The sequence below is a fragment of the Ascaphus truei genome, chromosome 14 (assembly GCF_040206685.1).
Source record: "Ascaphus truei isolate aAscTru1 chromosome 14, aAscTru1.hap1, whole genome shotgun sequence".
Lineage (NCBI taxonomy): Eukaryota > Metazoa > Chordata > Amphibia > Anura > Ascaphidae > Ascaphus > Ascaphus truei.
Window position 1 is genome coordinate 51,134,559 of NC_134496.1, and position 22,875 is coordinate 51,157,433.

General features: G+C 49.5%; 2 long non-coding RNA genes across 10 annotated transcripts; one reads left to right on the plus strand and one right to left on the minus strand.

Moving 5' to 3' along the window:
* On the plus strand, window positions 1-22,292 carry LOC142466148 (uncharacterized). Of its 6 annotated transcripts, XR_012788076.1 has the most exons (4): window positions 13,915-14,128; window positions 19,276-19,470; window positions 19,760-19,870; window positions 20,631-22,292. It is a non-coding gene; the product is annotated as an uncharacterized LOC142466148 (long non-coding RNA). The 6 variants fall into 6 exon arrangements; XR_012788073.1 differs by lacking the exons at window positions 13,915-14,128; window positions 20,631-22,292 and adding an exon at window positions 1-3,069 and having other exon boundaries at window positions 19,760-20,448; XR_012788071.1 differs by lacking the exon at window positions 20,631-22,292 and having other exon boundaries at window positions 13,913-14,128; window positions 19,760-20,448.
* On the minus strand, window positions 6,378-18,341 carry LOC142466147 (uncharacterized). 4 transcript variants are annotated; one of them, XR_012788068.1, is made up of 9 exons: window positions 17,925-18,341; window positions 14,721-14,804; window positions 14,255-14,344; window positions 13,550-13,639; window positions 11,803-11,972; window positions 10,764-10,856; window positions 10,296-10,366; window positions 9,234-9,323; window positions 6,378-8,029 (listed from the first exon to the last, which is right to left on the minus strand). It is a non-coding gene; the product is annotated as an uncharacterized LOC142466147 (long non-coding RNA). The 4 variants fall into 4 exon arrangements; XR_012788067.1 differs by lacking the exon at window positions 10,764-10,856 and having other exon boundaries at window positions 17,925-18,332; XR_012788069.1 differs by lacking the exons at window positions 10,296-10,366; window positions 10,764-10,856 and having other exon boundaries at window positions 17,925-18,336.
* Window positions 22,293-22,875: the final 583 nt, after the last annotated feature.

A 22,875-nucleotide genomic window follows, 5' to 3' on the forward strand; every position in this document is an offset into this window, starting at 1 on the left:
TATTGTATGTCTTTATTTATATAGCGCCATTAATGTACATAGCTCTTCACAGCAGTAATACATGTGGTAATCAAATAAATAACAGATCATGGGAATAAGCGCTTCAGACATAAAAGTAACATTAAGGAAGAGGAGTCCCTGCCCCGAGGAGCTTACAATCTAATTGGTATGTAGGGAGAACGTACAGAGACAGTAGGAGGGAGTTCTGGTAAGTACGTCTGCAGGGGGCCAAGCTTTATGTATCGTGTTCAGAATATCCACAGTGCTATTCATATGCTTCTTTAAGCAAATGTGCCTTAAGGTGGATAGAGAGGGTGCTAGTCGGGTACTGAGGGGAAGGGCATTCCAGAGGTGTGGGGCAGTCAGTGAAAAAGGTTTAAGGTGGGAGAGGGCTTTAGATACAAAGGGGGTAGAAAGAAGACATCCATAAGAAGAACGCAAGAGTCTGGATGGTGCATAGCGAGAAATTAGGGCTGAGATGTAAGGAGGGGCAGAAGAATGTAAAACTTTAAAAGTGAGGAGGAGAATTGAGTGTATGATAAGGGATTTGATTGGAAGCCAGGAGAGGGATTTCATGAGGGGAGATGCTGAGACAGATCTCGGAAAGAGTAGAGTGATTCTGGCAGCAGCATTTAGGATAGATTGTAGGGGAGACAGGTGAGAGGCAGGAAGGCCGGACAGCAGGAGGTTACAGTAATCAAGACGGGAGAGAATGAGGGCCTGAGTCAGAGTTTTAGCAGTCGAGCAACAGAGGAAAGGGCGAATCTTTGTTATATTGTGGAGGAAAAAGGGACAGGTTTTAGAAATGTTTTGACTGTGAGGGGCGAATGTGAGAGAGGAGTCGAGTGTGACCCCTAGGCAGTGTGCTTGGGCTACTGGGTGAATGATCGTAGTTCCAATAGTAATGTGGAAGGAGGTAGTAGGGCCAGGTTTGGGAGGAAGTATGAGGAGCTCTGTTTTAGCCATGTTGAGTTTAAGGCGGCGGAGGGCCATCCAGGATGATATAGCAGAGAGACATTCAGAAACTTTGGTTTGTACAGCAGGTGTAAGGTCAGGTGTTGGAAAGTATATTTGTGTGTCGTCAGCATAAAGGTGATAATTAAACCCAAAAGATGTTATTAGGTCACCTAGAGAGAGTGTATACAGGGAAAAGAGAAGAGGTCCCAGGACAGAGCCCTGGGGTACCCCCACAGAGAGATCAATAGAGGAGGAGGTGTTAGCAGAAGAGACACTGAAAGTACGGTGGGAGAGGTAGGATGAGATCCAGGATAGAGCTTTGTTCCGAATACCAAGAGTATGGAGAATGTGAAGGAGAAGAGGGTGGTCCACAGTGTCAAATGCTGCAGAGAAGTCGAATAATATGAGCAGAGTGTAATGACCTCTGTCTTTGGCAGCATGGAGGTCGTCAGTTATTTTAGTGAGGGCTGTTTCCGTGGAGTGAGCAGTGCGGAAGCCAAATTGTAGAGGGTCTAGGAGAGAATAGGTGTTGAGAAAATGGAGCAAGCGAGAGAATACAAGACGTTCAAGGAGTTTAGAGGCAAAAGGCAGGAGGGAGACAGGTCGATAGTTAGAAAGACAGGTAGGGTCAAGCTTGCTGTTTTTGAGTAATGGTATGACTGTTGCATGTTTGAAGGAGAAGAGAAAGGTTCCAGAGCAGAGGGAGGAGTTAAAAATGTGTGTGAGCGTAGGGATTATAGTAGGAGCAAGAGGTTTTAGGAGATAGGAGGGAATGGGGTCAAGAGGGCAAGTGGTAGAGGGAGAAGAGGCGATCAACAGCGACACATCCTTCTCTGAGACAGTGGAAAAAGAGTCAAGGAAGGCAGGAGGAGAGTTAGGAAGAGGTGTAGGATGGGAAGAAGAAACAGAGGGAATGTTCTGACGTATGGATTCCACCATTTCCTTAAAATAGTCAGCAAAGTCCTGAGCGGAGATGAAGGAAGGAGAGGCAGCTGAGGGTGGTTTGAGTAGAGTTTCAAAGACAGAGAACAGTCGGCGTGGGTTAGACTTGTGCATGTTGATTAGTGAAGAAAAGTAGGCTTGTTGAGCTTGCGAGAGGGCAGAGTTGAAACAGGATAGCATAAATTTGTAGTGAAGGAGTCAGCGAGAGTATGAGACTTCCTCCAGAGGCGTTCAGAGGAACGCAGCATGCGCGTGTGGGAATTTAGCCAGGGTCTAGGGTTAGAAGGGCGAGGGCGACAGAGAGAAAGCGGGGCATGTAGATCAAGAGAGGAGGACAAGGCAGAGTTGTAGTTCCTGACCAGGTTGTCAGGGTCTGTACAAGAAAAACAGTGACAATAGCGCTCTAACAAACCCAAAATAAAATATGATATATAATATAACCACTAATGTGAAAATAATGAACGTGAATAATAAAACAATATTAATAATAACACACGTGCCTCAATAAAGTGCATATAAGTGAAAAGGACTAGAAAACAGACTACAACCCTTTACAAAAGACTGTTCCACTTGTCTTTTCGCAGATGATCTTTCAAAAGGTCAGGGGAGCTTGTCTCGTAGCCATAAAATAGAAGAAAACATTACATAGTGCAATAATGTTTAACAGTGAATGGGTGCAAACTAAGTCAAAATTGACTACTCACATTCAAGTAATCAAAATCACGCAGTCATCCAACTTAAGGGGTGGATGCGGCCTATGTGATTGCAGCAGCCACCAGCCACCACCTCCAAGGAAGAAAAAATGAGAGACCATATAGTGTAGAGGGTAAAAAATTCTAATAGGGAATACACAAATGAAGGCTTACACTTAGTACAGTCGAAGTAGGCAGTAATGGATAGCGGATAACAGTTATCCCTTGGGTCGCGATCCCCTGGGTTGCTTGTTCTCCTCCGCTCCCCCGGAAACACTGGTATCCACGCCGGGGCTCCCGTTACGTCACTTCCGGTGCACCGAGAACCACCGGATCTGATGGTAGAAGTGGGTCCTTGGTGTTTCTTCTCTGTTTCTGTTCCAGCCTACCAACAACCAAGAGCCTTTTGAAAGATTGTCAGGGTCTGTAGCAGAGCTGAGAGAGGAGAGGGAGGAGCGTAAAGTGGACTCAAAGTCAGGTAAGTGAATAGAGCGCAGGTTTCTGCAGAACCGGGGGGTAGATGGAGGTGGAGAAGGGGAGAAGCGAGATAGAGAGAATGAGATGAGGTGATCAGAGAGAGGAAAAGGGGAAATGGAGAAATCAGAGCGAGACGTTTTTAGTGAAAACCAGGTCTAAGTAGTGGCCATCCTTGTGGGTGCTGGCTGCAGTCCACTGTTGAAGGCCAAAAGAAGAGGTTAGAGAAAGAAAGCGGGAAGCCCAAGGAAGAGAGGGGTCATCAATGTGGCAATTGAAGTCCCCAAGGAGAAGAACAGAGGAGTCTGAGGAGAGAAAGAGAGCCAGGATTCAAAGTGAGAGAGAAAGGCAGAAGGGGGATGAGTAGAGGTAGGTGGGCGATAGATGACCGCCATATGGACAGGGAGAGGACATAAAATCTGGACAGTGTGAGCCTCAAAGGAGGGAAAAGCAAGAGATGGAGGAATAGGAAGGGTTCGGTAACGGCAGAGAGGAGAGCAGGAGCCCCACGCCTCCACCCCTGCCATCAGTGCGCGGAGTGTGGGAGAAGGAAAGGCCACCATAGGAGAGGGCAGCTTCCTGAGCAGAGTCAGACTGAGTGAGCCAGGTCTCAGTTATAGCAAATAGGAGCAGGGAGTGAGAGAGAAAGAAGTCATGCACAGAGAGGAACTTGTTAGAGAGGGAGCGAGCATTCCAAAGGGCACAGGAGAAAGGGAGAGAGGAGGGAGGGTGGCAGGGGATGGGTATGTGGTTGGAGGGGTTAACACCAGGAGTAGAGGTTGCAATTGGCAGGCGAGGACGAGCGCAAGTAGGAATAAGGCAGGGACCAGGATTGGGAGAGATATCCCCAGAAGCAAGGAGGAGAAGCATGGATAGAAAGAGGATGTGTGAGGATGATTTGTAAGGGTGTGTTTTAGTGCAGGGGATATAGCTGTGTGGTGACAGAGGGCGCAGGTAAGAAAGGAGTTCATGTGAACTGAAAAGTGCAGAAGGAAGGAGAGATGGAGATATATGAATAGAGTTAGAGACATGATGAGGCTGGTAAAAAGAAGTGCATAATTTGAGAAGTGAAGTCACAGCAAATATAAATGGTAAAGGCGGCATCACAGCAGTAATGATGCAATCTGGTATTGATGATATCCTCCTTTCCAGCGTAGTTCAAATGCAGGAATCAGGGCCAGATGGGGGTGTCCACTTCTTCTGAACTTCCTTTTAAACTTGAGTTGTTCAGTAGTCCTGCCACTTATAATGTGCCACTTGGATATGGGCTGCAGGCAGCATAAGGCTGTTCTACCTGGGGTTATATGGGCCTAAAAAGTCACCTGACAGTGTGGTTCTGTCTGCTTAATTAGCACATCTGAGGCACATTCAAACAGATGGTTTTCTACACAGGGTGTTCCCTGCCTAGGTGGCAACGCTTAATTTGATTAGGGGTAGACAGAAAACAGCATTCAAATATGGTTTTTACCTAGCATTGTGTCACTTGCACAAAATGGGACAGATACAGTATAGTGCGCGCGGGCGCTGCATCGCGTACAGCGGTGTTACAGTGCGTGTAACTGCATCTCCTGCTGCCCAGAAGGGGTTAAACCTTGGGGTGTTCAGGGGAGCGGTTCCCTGGGGCCAGGTCTCCCTCCTGGGTTATAAAGCTCCCTAAAATAGCCTCCTTGTTAGAAGAGCACAGGAGGGGCATGTGGTTTGGCGGGAGGGAGGTGCCCACCCCTTGCTGGGGGGGGGCAGCTCCTGCGTCATCCCCCCTCTTACCCTGGGCAATAAAAATAAATGGCGCTGTCCCCCCTGTAGGAGCCAGAAAAGTGGGCTGGGAATGAAGGTAAGTGATAGCCACTGATGGCATGGCACATATACATGTGATTTACAGCCAGGCCGGGTATACAGGGGGCAACGCTCTCTCCTGTAGGTCAGGAGTGGTTACCTCCAGTACTCAAGGGCCACCAACAGGTCAGGTTTTAAGAATATCCCTGCTGCAGCACAGCTGGCTCAATCAGTGGCCACCTGCGCTGAAGCAGGGATATCTTTAGAACCAGACGGTGGCCCTTGAGGACGGGAGTTGGCCGCCCCTGCCAAAGAAGTTTAATATCCTGCCCCAGGAACACGCCCTATTATGCTGTAACCTCCCCGCCGCTTCATATATCCCACGTGTATATCTCCTACGCGTATATCTCCTACGCGTATATCTCCCACGTGTATATCTCCCACACGTATATCTCCCACGCTTCATATCTCCCACGTGTATATCTCCCACGCGTATATCTCCTGCACAGACGCATCACCCCTGAAAGATTAAGACGTTATGGAAAAGGACAAGTGTTCTGCGTTCGTTAGTACGTACAAGTTTTCTGTGTTCGTTAGTACGTACAAGTGTTCTGCGTTCGTTAGTACGTACAAGTGGTCTGCGTTCGTTAGTACGTACAAGTTTTCTGCGTTCGTTAGTACGTACAAGTGTCCTGCGTTCGTTAGTACGTACAAGTGTCCTGCGTTCGTTAGTACGTACAAGTTGTCTCCGTTCGTTAGAACGTGTGATGCTCATGGTCAGTAACAGAGTAACGCAACAAGTGTAAATAGATCAGGAATTAGGAGCGGGGGTATAGGGAGAGAGCCGGACACCTCTGTATATTGGTGCTGGGGGGGGGGGGAAGAGAGGTGGGCATGTCAGCAGCCCCTGTGCACCTGATAACCCGGCCTGGCTGTGCGGGGCGGGGGTGTCCTGGGTCCGTTAAAGATGGCCACCCTTCATATTTTGAATATATATTTTTAGCATAAAAACAGTTTTGTATGGAACACAGGAAACACACACAATGACCCGTCTGGGCTCTGGAGCAGATGAGCCACTCCTCTCCTAATATAGAACGCGTTAAGCTCCTTATCGGGAAGAGACCGGCAGCTTTCCATTAACCCCGCAGGCTCCCATTAGTACTAGTCATATTTTGACCCTTAACCCTTTGTGTCTCAGTAACATGTCAGATTGGTGTAGCGAGGAAGGGGTCCTGGGCATCCCCCAAGCAGAGCACCCTCGGTATATGCAACACACACAATGGGTTAAAGGGATTTTATTTTTTTAATTTTCACCCTCATCCACTGACCATTTCAAGCAAAATAATAAACTGGTAACATGTTTGTAGGTAAGAAAAAAAATAAATCTTTAAAATGGAGAAAACAAGACTATTTTCAGGTAAAATACTTTTTAATATGCATTTTCCTAAAACCCAAATATTCAGTTTTCACCTAGAGCCTGTCCTGTTGCGAGCGCTCAGAGAAGGAATAGAAGGCGCGAGCAGTCAAAACAAACAACCATTTCAAAATATTCAACATTTTGTTTTTATTTTCTCACATCTCACACAAAAAAGGCAGCCATTTTATGTGCCCCACCCCAAAATGCAAGCCCGTATGTTTGTAAAGTAACACGCAGGAAAACAAGCCTTTCACAGGCGGAAACCGCGCGCGGTTCCCGGCAAGACTGTCGGGGGCAGACGGACACCGCGGGACGCCGGTTTATAGGACTAGGTAACCGTCCGGAGTCCCGCTGAGAGTAACGGACATTTCCCATGGTAACCGCCTCTCGCTGGGTTAACCCTTTCACTGCCGTGAAAATGGGCGCTAAAGTATACATCACCCCACCACTTTTTGGGGCACAAAAGGCCTTTAAAAAACAGCGGTTTCCCGTCCCTCCGCTTTTTCTTTACATGTATAATAACCATTTCATACAGCTCTTTTCTCCCCATGGGACGCAAAGCGCGTCACAATGACAGTACAACACGCGCTACGCAGCACAAAGGAATGTTACACAGTCTCTGCCCTGAGGAGCTTACACTATGTTTTGGTGCCAGGGCGATATAGTGACCTTACCCAAGGTCACAAGGAGCCGACACTGGGAATTGAACCAGGTTCCCCCGCTTCACACTCAGTCATTGTTATCAGAGTCAGTCCTTACTCAATGAGCCGCGCCTCCCTAAAATGAAGAAGCAGAGCGTCCCCAGAACTAAACGGCGTTCATATCACCTCCGGGTACCCCCTGGTTATTACGGGGGACGCCGATACTTCATGTAGGTGTAAGACCCCTGCATCACACAGGCCAATAAGAAGCTGCAACCAATGATGCTGCGGCTTCCTATTGGCCCGTGTGACAAGGGACATACAAACGTCCATTTTGTTTCCCCAGGAATGGGATGTTCACAGCCGGAGCTTCCCCAGTAATTATCTCAGGAAGTAGGGGGCCCCCGGGGGCGACATTAATTCTCCCGGAGACCGCGGTTATTTCTTCAAAGATTACTTCACAAAATTGTACAATATGGGGCCGGCTGTCACCTCCCACCAATTTGTGCAACTATTTTATTCCTATACAACGGGAGTGGCCAACGCCAGTGCCACCAACAGGTCAGGCACTAGAGATATCCCTGCTTCAGCACAGGTGGCCCAGTCTTCAACTGAGCCACTGATTGATTTACCTGTGCTGAGGTAGGGATGTCCTGAAAACCTGACCTGTTGGTGGCCCTTGGTCTGTAGTTGGCCACCCCTGCTATACAATAAGCACAACACCCAAATTAAAATGGCAGCTAAGCCCTCCCTGGGTGACACTAGTAACCTCTGAGCCTTCTCTGACAAGCTTAAGATAAGAAGATTAAGGCAGAGTTACCATGTAACACTGCGCGGGGTCTGGGACGTTAAATAAACATTACAATCAAACCCAAACACAAACAGACCTCTCTGGCGCGGAGGTGAAACAGGCAATATAGGGGAAAAAGGGGAAATAAAGCTAATTCTCCTGAAACAGAAAGCGGGACGCTTGTAGTGGCACTGCACGCCCCTCGTACCAGCGCAGATACACGCGGCTTGAGGGCAGGAACAGCGCCCGAAACCCCCCGTCTTCCACCTGGAGCAAGTCCCCATCTCCCTGTGCCGCCTCCGGCAAATTCGATTGTCAGCTCTTCAGGGAAGGGACGCAGCACCTGGAAAATGCCATTTGTAGCATAAGAAAAAAAACAAAAACATTATTACACTTCTGATGGAGAAACGGCATTTTGAGGAAATTCTGCAAATTACATTAACCCTTTCACTATCAAAGGGAGCTGGTGCACAATGTCTTATACCTAGAAGGTGTGGTGGATTCATGGAATCGCCCCCCAGCAGAGGAGGGAATTGGTCCACCCCAAGCATCCCTTTAGACCAGGGGAACGCAATCTTTTTTTCCTGTGCCGCGCCCCTCCCCCCCCCCCTTCCGTGGCTCCGGCGTCATGACGTCACCAGAAGCAAGGTAAGTGCAGCTTACAGAGGCATCCGCCGCTTCCCCTGCACTTAATTTAACCGCCTTCGGGAAGCGAGCGCGCGGCGCCTCTGTAACCCCCGCAGACAATCCCCCCGTTTGTGCACCGCTGCTTTAGAAGAAGCATGTGTTTGGGTGGTGTTACGGGAGAACAAATCGTATTATACACCGAAGCAGGGATTTCCCGGCACTTATATCCCCATAGTGTCCCTTTCCCTAAACACTCTCCTGATGTCCGATATCCCAAACTGTTACCCCCGGGGGAGATACACGGATAGTGTCAGCGGGACACAGAATGAAAACACCCTTTACCAGCAATCCTGCTTTCATAAACAGACTTGTACTGGGGGCCGCTCACACAGACCCCCAGCCCTTCCACTCAGGAGACCCCAGGGCCACTCACACACAGCCCCCCAGCCCCCTCCCCTCAGGAGACCCCAGGGCCACTCACACACAGACCCCCAGCCCTCCCCTCAGGAGACCCCAGGGCCACTCACACACAGACCCCCAGCCCCCTCCCCTCAGGAGACCCCAGGGCCACTCACACACAGACCCCCAGCCCCCTCCCCTCAGGAGACACCAGGGCCGCTCACAGAGCAGTCTCACACAGACCCCTCCCCGGGAATGTCCCTCTCTTTGCGAACCCGAGCAGTCACAGTGAGACCGGCACAGGCTGTCTGCGGAGTGTCTCTCTGGCACACACGGCAGGGCCCCCCCGATACGGGCAAACCGGGGAAGCCAAAGGGCCGCAGTGTGCACACAGGGTGAGCGCTTACAGAAACCCCCCCAGATATTCATCCTGCCCCCCCCCCCCTGCAGGGGCCGAGGGTCTGGGAAATGTGACGAGAGACATCGGGCTGTGAGTGAGAAACCCTAAATAGGAGCTGTACCTGTGCAGGGGAATCCTCCTGTCCTCTGGGAGGCTCCAGCCCCCACCCGAGGGGCGAGCTGTCAGCAGGGGCCACAAGGGGCAGGAACCGCTACAGGGCAGAAATAGCAAAGAATGAGGGGAGGTCCGGAGCAGGGACATCGCATTCTGGGGGGGATATAAGGGTAGCTGTCGGGCTAACATTTCCCTGTCAGTGAGGTCTGCCATTCCCCCCCCCCCCCCCCACCATTATACCCGGCTAGGGCAGAAGTCACCAAAAGCTCATCTTGCCTAAAACCATACCAATCTACCCAGGGCAGATAATGCACCCACAGTTCATCCCACCTGCACCTCCCACCCAAATCATTACAATCACAGGAGGAGAGCGCCCTATAACGCCCCCAGAATGTATGCTGCTTAATGGTACGGGGCTTAATCATTTTAAATTCCCATTGAGTGGCAACAACACGCCGCTCCCCTCAACGCTCCCAAATAAAAAAGAGAAAAGACCCCAGTGCGTGCGATTGGATGCGGTCAGTGCCGGGCGCCGCACACACAGCGGTCACACAGACCCTCAGCCCCTCCACTCAGGAGACCCCAGTGCGTGCGATTGGATGCGGTCAGTGCCGGGCGCCGCACACACAGCGGTCACACAGACCCCCAGCCCCTCCACTCAGGAGACCCCAGTGCGTGCGATTGGATGCGGTCAGTGCCGGGCGCCGCACACACAGCGGTCACACAGACCCCCAGCCCCTCCACTCAGGAGACCCCAGTGCGTGCGATTGGATGCGGTCAGTGCCGGGCGCCGCACACACAGCGGTCTCACACAGACCCCCAGCTCCCCTCCCCGGGAATGTCCCTCTCTTTGCGAACCCGAGCAGTCACAGTGAGACCGGCACAGGCTGTCTGCGGAGTGTCTCTCTGGCACACACGGCAGGGCCCCCCCGATACGGGCAAACCGGGGAAGCCAAAGGGCCGCAGTGTGCACACAGGGCGGCACAGCAGCACCGCGGCTCTGCTCCATGTCCGGGGGTGTACCTCGGGCGCTGTATCGGGGGAGTAACGATGCAGGCGGGATTCTTACCATTCCCAATCTCTGCTGCTCACATCCTCAGCCTCACGTGTTGTGGGGAGTTCTGTAACACGTTCTCCAATCTACGGGGCGAGCAGGGAAGAGAAAACGGGCGAGACGGGTAAGAAAGCGAGAAGGGGAGAGCCGTTTCAATACAGGAACAGCTGAGCTGTTTCAGGCAATATTAATGACTGCTCCCTCGTATCCACGTGATTCACAAAGCATGCGGGGCCTCTCGCTACATACGCGGGGCCTCTCGCTACATACGCGGGGCCTCTCGCTACATACGCGGGGCCTCTCGCTACATACGCGGGGCCTCTCGCTACATACGCGGGGCCTCTCGCTACATACGCGGGGCCTCTCGCTACATACGCGGGGCCTCTCGCTACATACGCGGGGCATACGCGGGGCATACGCGGGGCATACGCGGGGCCTCTCATTACATACGCGGGGCCTCTTATTAGATATCCACCTTCTCACCGGAATATTCACATTTGACTTCTTGAACTTTGTATCTCCTCTCACGCATATCGCCACTCGAGACAATTGTGTCAGCAAGTGTTTATGGTTTTACTGTTGGATATTTTTAATGTTTCAGTATACTTGTGAATTGTAAAATGTTTGTATTTTGAATATAGATTCTGGGTGTTTTATTTTGCGTTTTTTGTTCACTTTTTCCCTTAGCCGCCTCCCTCCCGCGTCAGGGAATATAACCTCTTGTTCTAGCGCGTCTCTCTCTTTGGAATAAGCTTCCCTCCTGTACTTTGTTGAAATAAATATATATCCATCATATCCCCCTTTCCCGTCTCTCTAAGCCACACATATTAGGGTTGTGTAGTTTTTCCTGATAAGACTAATGCTGTATCAGGCCCCATTCAGTTCCCCCTTTGCACAATCTCCAATTTATTTACATCCTTCCGGGGATCTGGTCTCCGGAACAGATCACAGAAATCTGGATGAGGTCTCACCACGATTAGAAAGTTGCATCACCTACCCCCCCTTTCTGCTAATACCTCCCCCCCATACACCCCACATCCTGCTAATACCTCCCCCCCATACACCCCACATCCTGCTAATACCTCCCCCCCATACACCCCACATCCTGCTAATACCTCCCCCCCATACACCCTACATCTTGCTAATACCTCCCCCCCATACACCCCACATCCTGCTGGCTTTCCCATCGTGGTGTGGCATTGCTGCCTACTTTTTAACCTGCTGAAATAAAGACCCCCAGCCTCTTCCCCTCAGCGGGAATGTCCCTCTCTTTGCGAACCCGAGCAGTCACAGTGAGACCGGCACAGGCTGTCTGCGGAGTGTCTCTCTGGCACACACGGCAGGGCCCCCCCGATACGGGGAAACCGGGGAAGCTAAAGGGCCGCAGTGTGCACACAGGGTGAGCGCTTACAGAAACCCCCCCAGATAATCATCCTGTCCCCCCCCCGTGCAGGGGCCGAGGGTCTGGGAAATGTGACGAGACATCGGGCTGTGAGTGAGAAACCCTAAATAGGAGCTGTACCTGTGCAGGGGAATCCTCCTGTCCTCAGGGAGGCTCCATGTCCGGGGGTGTACCTCGGGCGCTGTATCGGGGGAGTAACGATGCAGGCGGGATTCTTACCGTTCCCAATCTCTGCTGCTCACATCCTCAGCCTCACGTGTTGTGGGGAGTTCTGCAACACGTTCTCCAATCTACAGGGCGAGCAGGGAAGAGAAACGGGCGAGACGGGTAAGAAAGCGAGGGGAGAGACGCCCGAGAGAAACACAGAATGTGACGGCCGATAGGAACCACGCGGCCCCCCGTGTCTGCCCATATCCCTGTCCCACGTGGCCCCCGTGTCTGCCCATATCCCTGTCCCACGCGGCCCCCGTGTCTGCCCATATCCCTGTCCCACGCGCCCCCCGTGTCTGCCCATATTCCTGTCCCACGCGGCCCCCGTGTCTGCCCATATCCCTGTCCCACGTGGCCCCCGTGTCTGCCCATATCCCTGTCCCACAGCCCCCGTGTCTGCCCATATCCCTGTCCCGCGTGGCCCCCGTGTCTGCCCATATTCCTGCCCCACGCGCCCCACGTGTCTGCCCATATCCCTGTCCCACGCGGCCCCCGTGTCTGCCCATATCCCTGTCCCACGCGCCCCCGTGTCTGCCCATATTCCTGTCCCACGCGCCCCCCGTGTCTGCCCATATCCCTGTCCCACAGCCCCCGTGTCTGCCCATATTCCTGCCCCACGCGGCCCCCGTGTCTGCCCATATCCCTGTCCCACGTGCCCCCCGTGTCTGCCCATATCCCTGTCCCACGTGCCCCCCGTGTCTGCCCATATTCCCACCGGCTGTAACACCTCAGACACTATTAGATCCTTGAGGCTTTAATATTTAGGAAAAAATCCTGATGTCTGTCCCACACCTGTGTGAATCCCCCTACTGTATTAGCCCTTACCACCCCTGCTGGGAGCTATTCCATGCATCCACCACCCCTTCTGTAAAGTACTTCCTCACATTCCCCTTAGCCGCCCCCCTGCAGTGTCAGAATAACCTCTTGTTCTAGCGCTGGTACATAGTAGATGAGGGTGAAAAAGAGATATACGCCATCAAGTTCAACTTATGTTAAACTTAGACCGATACTTTATCCTATATCCGAACTTGCAGTATATTGACTCAGAGGAAGGCAAACACACAACCCCAGTGACACATTATCCAATGAGGCGAAAATAAATTCCTTCAACACGTTGCCATGCCAACACAGTCACATGACGGCGCGAAGCTCCGACCCGGTAAGGGAGGCGCGAGAAGGGAGCGCAAACAAATGTTTGTGCACCCCTTCTCCTGGGGAGGTCTCCCCAATGCTCTATAAAGTGTTATCAGCAATTACCCGCCCACCCCAAACTCTCCCAGCAAAAAAAAAAAAAAAAAGGGGGGGGGGGGGGGGCCAGAGATAGAAGAGACCCCAGTGCCTGGGATTGGATGCGGTCAGTGCCGGGCGCCGCTCGCACAGAGACCCCCTGCGGGAATGTCCCTCTCTTTGCGAACCCGAGCAGTCACAGTGAGACCGGCACAGGCTGTCTGCGGAGTGTCTCTCTGGCACACACGGCAGAGCCCCCCTGATACGGGAAAACCAGGGAAGCCAAAGGGCCGCAGTGTGCACACAGGGTGAGCGCTTACAGAAACCCCCCCACAATCATCCTGTCCCCCCCCCCGTGCAGGGGCCGAGGGTCTGGGAAATGTGACGAGACATCGGGCTGTGAGTGAGAAACCCTAAATAGGAGCTGTACCTGTGCAGGGGAATCCTCCTGTCCTCAGGGAGGCTCCAGCCCCCACCCGAGGGGCGAGCTGCCTGCAGGGGCCACAAGGGGCAGGAACCGCTACAGGGCAGAAATGGCAAAGAATGAGGGGAGGTCCGGAGCAGGGACATCGGGGGAGGGGGGGTTATGCACCCACGTCTTATCCCCCCCCCCCCCCAATCATTACAATCTCGGGGAGAACGCCCTATAATGCACCCGGAATGTATTCTGCTTAATGGTAAAGGGTTTCATCCATTTAATTTCTCCTGAGCAGCAATTACACCCCCCCCCCCCTGTATTCTCCCAAATACGCCATCCTGCAAGGGCGGGAAAGACAGGAGACCCCAGTGCGTGCGATTGGATACGGTCAGTGCCGGGCGCCGCACACACAGCGGTCTCACACTGACCCCCAGCCTGCTCCCCTCAGCAAATGTCCCTCTCTTTGCGAACCCGAGCAGTCACAGTGAGACCGGCACAGGCTGTCTGCGGAGTGTCTCTCTGGCAAACACGGCAGGGCCCCCCCGATACGGGAAAACCGGGGAAGCCAAAGGGCCGCAGTGTGCACACAGGGTGAGCGCTTACAGAAACCCCCCCAGATATTCATCCTGCCCCCCCCCCCCTGCAGGGGCCGAGGGTCTGGGAAATGTGACGAGAGACATCGGGCTGTGAGTGAGAAACCCTAAATAGGAGCTGTACCTGTGCAGGGGAATCCTCCTGTCCTCAGGGAGGCTCCAGCCCCCACCCGAGGGGCGAGCTGCCTGCAGGGGCCACAAGGGGCAGGAACCGCTACAGGGAAGAAATGGCAAAGAATGAGGGGAGGTCCGGAGCAGGGACATCGGGAGGGGGGGGATATTAGGGTAGCTGCCGCGCTAACATTTCCCTGCCAGTGAGGTCTGCAATTCCCCCCCATTATACCCGGCTAGGGCAGAAGTCACCCACCCAATACCATACCAATCAGACTATGCACCCACAGCTAACCCCACCCAAATCATTACCATCAGGGGGAGAACGCCCTGAATTTATTCCGCTTAATGGTAAAGAGCTTCATCCATTTAAAATTCCCCTGAGCAATAATTACCCCCCCCCCCCAAATGCACCATACAAGGGCAGCAAACTCTCCCTATGTACAGTACAACCCATAGAAAGAGTCAGATATACACACCCTCAGCTGCAGCACAACTCCACGTGTGTCTGCCATGCTCTTCCTCCACTGCACATGCTCCAGTGACGTCACTTCCTCCGGAAGCTTTAGGGTTGGAGCATTATAGGAATTGTAGTTATCAGGAAGTGAGTAAGCGTCAAACAGAATATATATTATTTTAAAGAAAACGAAAATGAAACAAATCGTGTTTTGGGGAGTAAATTATTCGGCATAAGTTGTTTTTGGGGTTAAATTATTGAGGGAGTAAGTTATTGGGGGGGTAAGTTATTGAGGAGGTAAATTATGTGGGAGTATGTTATTGGGGGGTAAGTTGAGGGAGTAAGTTATTGGGGGGGTAGGTTATTTGGAAGTTATTGAGGGGGTAAGTTTTTGGGGAGTAAGTACATGAAGAAAGAAATCATTACAGCAATAAATAAATAAGAAATCAGGATATCCAGCGAATCCCCGAAACTTGGTCACATCGCTTTTAACTTGTAGCACTCGCTTTTATCCCAGGGACGCACCAAATAGAATTAACAAAAGGGACTGGCACCCGGCTCTATAACCTCCTTCCCCGGCTCTATAACCTCCACCCACTCCCTTACTTATCCGGCTCTATAACCTCCGCCTCCCTTACCCGGCTCTATAACCTATGCCCCCTCCCTTACCCGGCTCTATAACCTATGCCCCCTCCCTTACCCGACTCTATAACCTATGCCCCCTCACTTACCCGGCTCTATAACCTATGCCCCCTCACCTGGCTCTATAACCTCCTCCCGCTCCCTTACCCAGCTCTATAACCTCCGCCCCCTACCTTACTTACCCGGCTCTATAACCTCCGCCCGCTCCCTTACTTACCCGGCTCTATAACCTATGCCCCTCCCTTACCCAGCTCTATAACCTCCGCCCCCTCGCTTACTTACCCGGTTCTATAACCTCCGCCCACTCCCTTACTTATCCGGCTCTATAACCTCCGCCCGCTCCCTTACTTACCCGACTCTATAACCTATGCCCACTCCCTTACTTATCCGGCTCTATAACCTCCGCCCCCTCCCTTACTTACCCGGCTCTATAACCTATGCTCCCTCCCTTACCCGGCTCTATAACCTATGCCCCCTCACTTACCCGGCTCTATAACCTATGCCCACTCCCTTACTTATCCGGCTCTATAACCTCCACCCCCTCCCTTACTTACCCGGCTCTATAACCTATGCCCCCTCCCTTACCCGGCTCTATAACCTATGCCCCCTCCCTTACCCGGCTCTATAACCTATGCCCCCTCACTTACCCGGCTCTATAACCTATGCCCACTCCCTTACCCGGCTCTATAACCTCCGCCCGCTCCCTTACTTACCTGGCTCTATAACCTCCTCCCCCTCCCTTAATAATAATAGCATGTTCTTGTATAGCGCTGCTAGTTTTACGTAGCGCTTTACAGAGACATTTTGCAGGCACAGTCCCTGCCCCGTAGAGCTTACAATCTATGTTTTTGGTGCCTGAGGCACAGGGAGATAAAGTGACTTGCCCAAGGTCACAAGGAGCCGACACCGGGATTGAACCAGACAGCAATCTCAGTGTCAATCAGTGTCTTTACTCACTGAGCCACTCCTTCTCCCTTAACCGGCTCTATAACCTCCACCCCTCCCTTACCCGGCTCTATAACCTCCGGCCCCTCCCTTACCCGGCTCTATAACCTCCGCCCCTCCCTTACCCGGCTCTATAACCTTCGCCCCCACCCTTACCCGGCTCTATAACCTCCGCCCCTCCCTTACCCGGCTCTATAACCTCCACCCCTCCCTTACCCGGCTCTATAACCTCCGCCCCTCCCGTACCCGGCTCTATAACCTCCGCCCCTCCCTTACCCGGCTCTATAACCTCCGCCCACTCCCTTACCCGGCTCTATAACCTCCGCCCCTCCCTTACCCGGCTCTATAATCTCCGCCCCTCCCTTACCCGGCTCTATAACCGTCCCCTCCCTTACCCGGCTCTATAACCTCCGCCCCCTCCCTTACCCGGCTCTATAACCTCCGCCCCTCCCTTACCCGGCTCTATAACCTCCGCCCCTCCCTTACCCGGCTCTATAACCTCCGCTTCTCCCTTACCCGGCTCTATAACCTCTGCCCGCTCCCTTACTTACAGTTTGAAGGGTAATGCTGCACTCCCAAAAGGAATTGACAATAATACTTATACCGGTGCTCCTGGTTCAGGAATCTCTGCGTGGTACCCCCAATATCATATGTGAAAGGGGGAACCCGGGCACTGCGGATTTCTGCGTGGTACCCCCAATATCATATGTGAAAGGGGGAACCCGGGCACTGCGGATTTCTGCGTGGTACCCCCAATATCATATGTGAAAGGGGGAACCCGGGCACTGCGGATATCTGCGTGGTACCCCCAATATCATATGTGAAAGGGGGAACCCGGCACTGCGGATTTCTGCGTGGTACCCCCAATATCATATGTGAAAGGAAGAACCCGGGCACTGCGGATATCTGCGTGGTACCCCCAATATCATATGTGAAAGGAAGAACCCGGCACTGCGGATTTCTGCGTGGTACCCCCAATATCATATGTGAAAGGGGGAACCCGGGCACTGCGGATTTCTGCGTGGTACCTCCAATATCATATGTGAAAGGAAGAACCCGGGCACTGCGGATCTCTGCGTGGTACCCCCAATATCATGTGAAAGGGGGAACCCGGGCACTGCGGATTTCTGCATGGTACCCCCAATATCATATGTGAAAGGGGGAACCCGGGCACTGCGGATTTCTGCGTGGTACCCCCAATATCATGTGAAAGGGGGAACCCGGGCACTGCGGATTTCTGCGTGGTACCCCCAATATCATATGTGAAAGGGGGAACCCGGGCACTGCGGATATCTGCGTGGTACCCCCAATATCATATGTGAAAGGGGGAACCCGGGCACTGCGGATTTCTGCTAGAAAAATAATGTATTGTAAGCCAGTAGTTGACATTTCGGCCTCAAGGAACTTTCTCAATAGCAAATGGCATAATGAAGAGAGAACATATAAAAAGTTTTATATATATATATATAGATAGATAGATAGATAGATAGATAGATAGATAGATAGATAGATAGATAGATATATATATATATATATATATATGAACAACAAGAAAAGAAAGCGCCCGATCCTAGTGCAGCATGAAAAAATACAATTTAATAAAAATGAATATGAATAAAACCAACAAATGCGAACTCACAAACACAGGATAAATAAATGCATATAATGAGTATACTCATTCGCCAACCGCCCACGTTGTGCCTTGGATGGCGCGCCCTCTCTCTGTCTGGGTTTTCTCAGCTCTGCTGAACCGACATCCAGCAGGGGATACAGGAAAAAGCTCACCACAATGTGACCCGGAAGTCCTCCACAATGTTAGTGTATCCGGATATGAGGTCTGTAGTCCGTGACCCCGCGATGCAGGGGCTGATCAGAGAAGTCTCTCTGCACTCCCAAAGGCAGTCCGTTATAGAGCCATATCTCCTGATGAAATCACTTTATGTGAAGAAACGCGTAGAGAAGAGCGTTTTTTAGCTGCTGTCACACGGTGATATATATTTTGACTCTATCCTCACTGCCCACCTCATTACGGACTGCCTTTGGGAGTGCAGAGAGACTTCTCTGATCAGCCCCTGCATCGCGGGGTCACGGACTGCAGACCTCATATCCGGATACACTAACATTGTGGAGGACTTCCGGGTCACATTGTGGTGAGCTTTTTCCTGTATCCCCTGCTGGATGTCGGTTCAGCAGAGCTGAGAAAACCCAGACAGAGAGAGGGCGCGCCATCCAAGGCACAACGTGGGCGGTTGGCGAATGAGTATACTCATTATATGCATTTATTTATCCTGTGTTTGTGAGTTCGCATTTGTTGGTTTTATTCATATTCATTTTTATTAAATTGTATTTTTTCATGCTGCACTAGGATCGGGCGCTTTCTTTTCTTGTTGTTCACAGATTTCTGGGAGTTCGTTGGTCCTTGATGAGAGCAGCCAGATCCTAGCATGGACCCTTGGTTTGGTTGATATATTTTTACATTTTTCACATTTTTTATTTTTATTTTTATCTTTGACACACTTAGTGTCATTTTTTCTGTATTTTTCCATTCATCATTCATTTAGTATCATTCAGGAGGGATTCATTAGTGCAGTAGTCATAACTACCAACACATGCCATTTTATTATATTTGTATTGTTCACTGGCATATATTTGTGTTTACAGCAGCTTTTTAAACATTGGCACTCAGCATTTTATTATAACATATTGCATGTATTTTTATTAGTGTGAGTCAATCATCCATAATACTGTTGCATTCACTTTTGCCATTCACCTTTGCTATATCCATTTAATACAATCATTTGGTAATTAGTCTGATTTTACACCTGAGGAGCGCAGTCTATTCTTTGTTTGATATATATATAGATATATATATATATATATATATCTATATATATATATATATATATATATATAGACCCCACCACAAGTGTCTTCAATTGTCCCTGATTGCTGTAATTGTCTTCCTTCCGTCTTTCTCCGTCCCTTTACAGTGATGCATGGGGTAAGATCTCCATTCCCATTTGTTCCATTGCTGCCCTCTCCAAATCTCGTGATATTCCGACGTCATCAGGAAGTGTCTTCAGTCTGACAAAGAACTGCACCTAAAGCTGCAGGTGCTCAGACGAGTGATTCAGAAGCCAGCTGCTCCTCTGCTGAGTCTGCTCAGGCCCAAACATCACGTGGAGGTACTTTTTTTAGGACAAGGCAAAACCCCACAGTAAAGGGAAAAGAAAGAAGACAAGGAGGGGACGAGGCAGCATAAGGACACCGCCAGTGCTGCGTCCATGACAGTAGAGCACACACAGACCTTGTTATTAATACAGTATGTCGGATTATCCACTTACAGATGCGGAGATCAACATCTTGTCCACAGGTCCATCTTTCGTACCCACTACCCTACCCAATCGATTTGACAGTGAGGTTGAACTATTCAAATTAGAGAGAAAACTTAACCTCCAATCTGTTTTTCTCCAGCAGGTCACCAAGCACAGCAGATAATCCGCGGAACAAGGGACAGTCCTGTCGGCGAACATTTCTCTGACTCTGGCCATAAAATGAACGATCTGAAGGTGGCCATACTCAAAGGTAATCTTAGAACACCGAAAGAGAGACGATTGCATGAATACAAATTTATGCAACTGTTCGGGACACTTAGCGGTGGCCTAAACCGAGACCGCAGTTTCATGAGTCACTTATGACACAAGAACTCTCCTCCCATGAATGCTTAAGGCCATGTCATATACTGCGCTATATGATTGCACGTACAGCTGTCTCTTACACATACAAATAATCTATGTAATTCCATCCCTATATACCAATAGCGACCACATAGTATCTACACACACTTTTAGTAATGCAACACCCTCTTACATTTCCACACCATTGGTATACACTCCCACTCCACACACCTTTTGTAAGGCACTGTATAAAGTTATATACACACACACACACTATTTAACACCTCAAGTCATAAATCGCATACTACACAGGGGGGAGGGATAGGCTTCAGTCAGATACATTCCAGGACGCACTGTTTTTAAGTTAAACCTTGCTTTATCCATTGTAACACCGCCGGAAGAAGCGATCAATGTAACACCGCCGGAAGAAGAGATCAGTGTATCTCGAAAGCTCGCACAAATAAAAGCATTTCGTTAGCCACAGAACGGTATCGTCTATTCGTTTTTGATTATTAAGCTTGGCTACTGATACCTCTATTTGGGAGTTCTAAGAATTGTTACTGATCACTTGAATTTCTTTCTGTCGTGAATTCTTGAAAAGATATAGGATTTTTTTTTTATCTCTGTTAATTAGATGATATAAACACATTATTCCTTTCTTTTTCCAGCTTTGGGAAGATTCCTCTGATGTCCCTAGAATAAATGACCTGTTTTCCTGTATTTTGAAACGTATATTAGTTTATATCTTGTCCTTCTCTCCAAGATATTATAATGTCTCTTATAATAATATTATTTTTTATTTGTATGGGAATTTCCACCCACTTCATATGTAATAGTTCCCCTAACGATACTGGCTCGGTAAATTGTCTCTCCAGCTTATGTGACGAATAATAGTTTTTGTCTAATATCCAATCACCTAAATGTCCCTAAAAAACATGCCAGATTATAACTTCTAATATCTGGTAAAGTAATTCCCCCCAAAATCTTTGGGTAAAGCGAGTACAGACACTGACTCTGATAACAATGACATCGGGTGTGAATCAGGGGACCTGGTTCAATTCTGTGTCAGCTCCTTGTGAACATGGGCAAGTCCCACAGGTGGCACCACCAGCACAGATTGTAAACTCATCTGGGCAGGGATGATATTTTCTTGGTGTAGCTTTCCCAAATCTGGTTCAAACATGATACCCAGGTTTCTCTTAAGGGTTTTTTTTGTTACATTTAAAGGCAGTTTTTTAAAGTCTCTATCATCATCTGGTTTAATGATGTACACACATTCCTGTTTTCTGTCTTAGATTGCCCCTAGTATTTCTCTTATCTTCTTACTGGGTTCAGAGATAAAAATCAAGATATCATCTTCGAACATAGCCCTTTTTGCTTTGTGGTGCCTATTTTTATACCTTCAAATCCGTTTATTTCCCTCAAATATTGTACTATGGGCTCAATTTCTTTATTGAATAAAGGTGACAAAGGTCACCCCTGCCTCGTACCACTAAATAAAAAAAACTCTTCTGATAAGCATGCAGCAGCTAATATTTTGTCCTTTGGACGTGAGTATATTGCCTTCAACATCACTCAGACTGATTGAGCCACCTGTGCTGAAGCAGGAATATCCTTAAATCCTGACCTGGTGGTAGCCCTTGAGGACTGGAGTTGGCCACTCCTGGTATAGACATATTTCTAAGTGCTGTGTGTTCTCACTGTGTCTTTGGTTACTAGATCAGATGTGACTCCTGCAACACAAACCATAACTTTAAACTGCTGTAAACTTTTGTCGACTTCACTTTTTTCCAAGTAAGAGATAACTATGTCAGCATGTTACAAAACGCGCAAAATGATATTGATCATTTGTCCGTGTCCCCAGAAAGGGGTCGGCGATCCTACTTCCATGTTTATTTATCCACACCAATACACATTTGGGGTTGTTATATTTGTGTTCTGTAATATTACTGAGATTATTTCCATCTGTTCCCGAAATCAGTATATATTATGTTAACATGCTATATTTGTCACTTGTACTGGGGGGAGGGGAGCACACCATAGTAATTCAGCAGGACCCCTGTCCTTGTATCTGGTGACGAAGTTGAGACATTAGGGGGTCTGGCATAACAACATAACAGCATTTAGGATGAAGCCATTTTGTGTGAATATTTCAATCCGTACAGAACACCTACAAGCTCAAATTGAACCCCCAAAATACCCACAACATATATATAAGCATATAAGTTTCACAGAGGAGTGCTACTGAGCATGGCAATTTATATTTAAAACCAGAGACATAACATAAAACACAGACAAAGCTCAGTGCACATCCAGAAAAACTTATATACGGTACAGTGCCTAAATATACATGTATAAATAACTAATAAATAAAATGGTCTTTTAGTTTAACATTTTGGCCAAATTGTTGTAAGCCCTTGAGCCAAACTTCACGGCAGACCACGTTCAAGGGTCCCTACACTAATATAAATTCTTAATAACCTGTGCATTGCCAGGAAGAATGATTTATAATAAATCTGTCAATATGAGTTGCAAAAGTTCTAAGTCTGATTGAAGCTTTTATTAACCTGTACATTACCAGGAAAAGCACTCTGTAATAGATTTGTCACAATCACACTGCATGCAGGCAAGTTCCCCTGATAGTTGGAGATGCCATGGAGTGAGCTTTTAACCATTTAAATGTGGGAGGGAGTGAGCTTCAATTGGATAGGAGGTTGCCACCCTCCAAAACAGCCAAGACTAGCTGCACAAGAATTATAAAACATACAGAACACCTACAAGCTCAAATTGAACCCCCAAAATACCCACAACATATATATAAGCATATAAGTTTCACAGAGAAGTGCTACTGAGCATGGCAATTCTGTTCTGTTCTGTATGTTTTATAATTCTTGTGCAGCTAGTCTTGGCTGT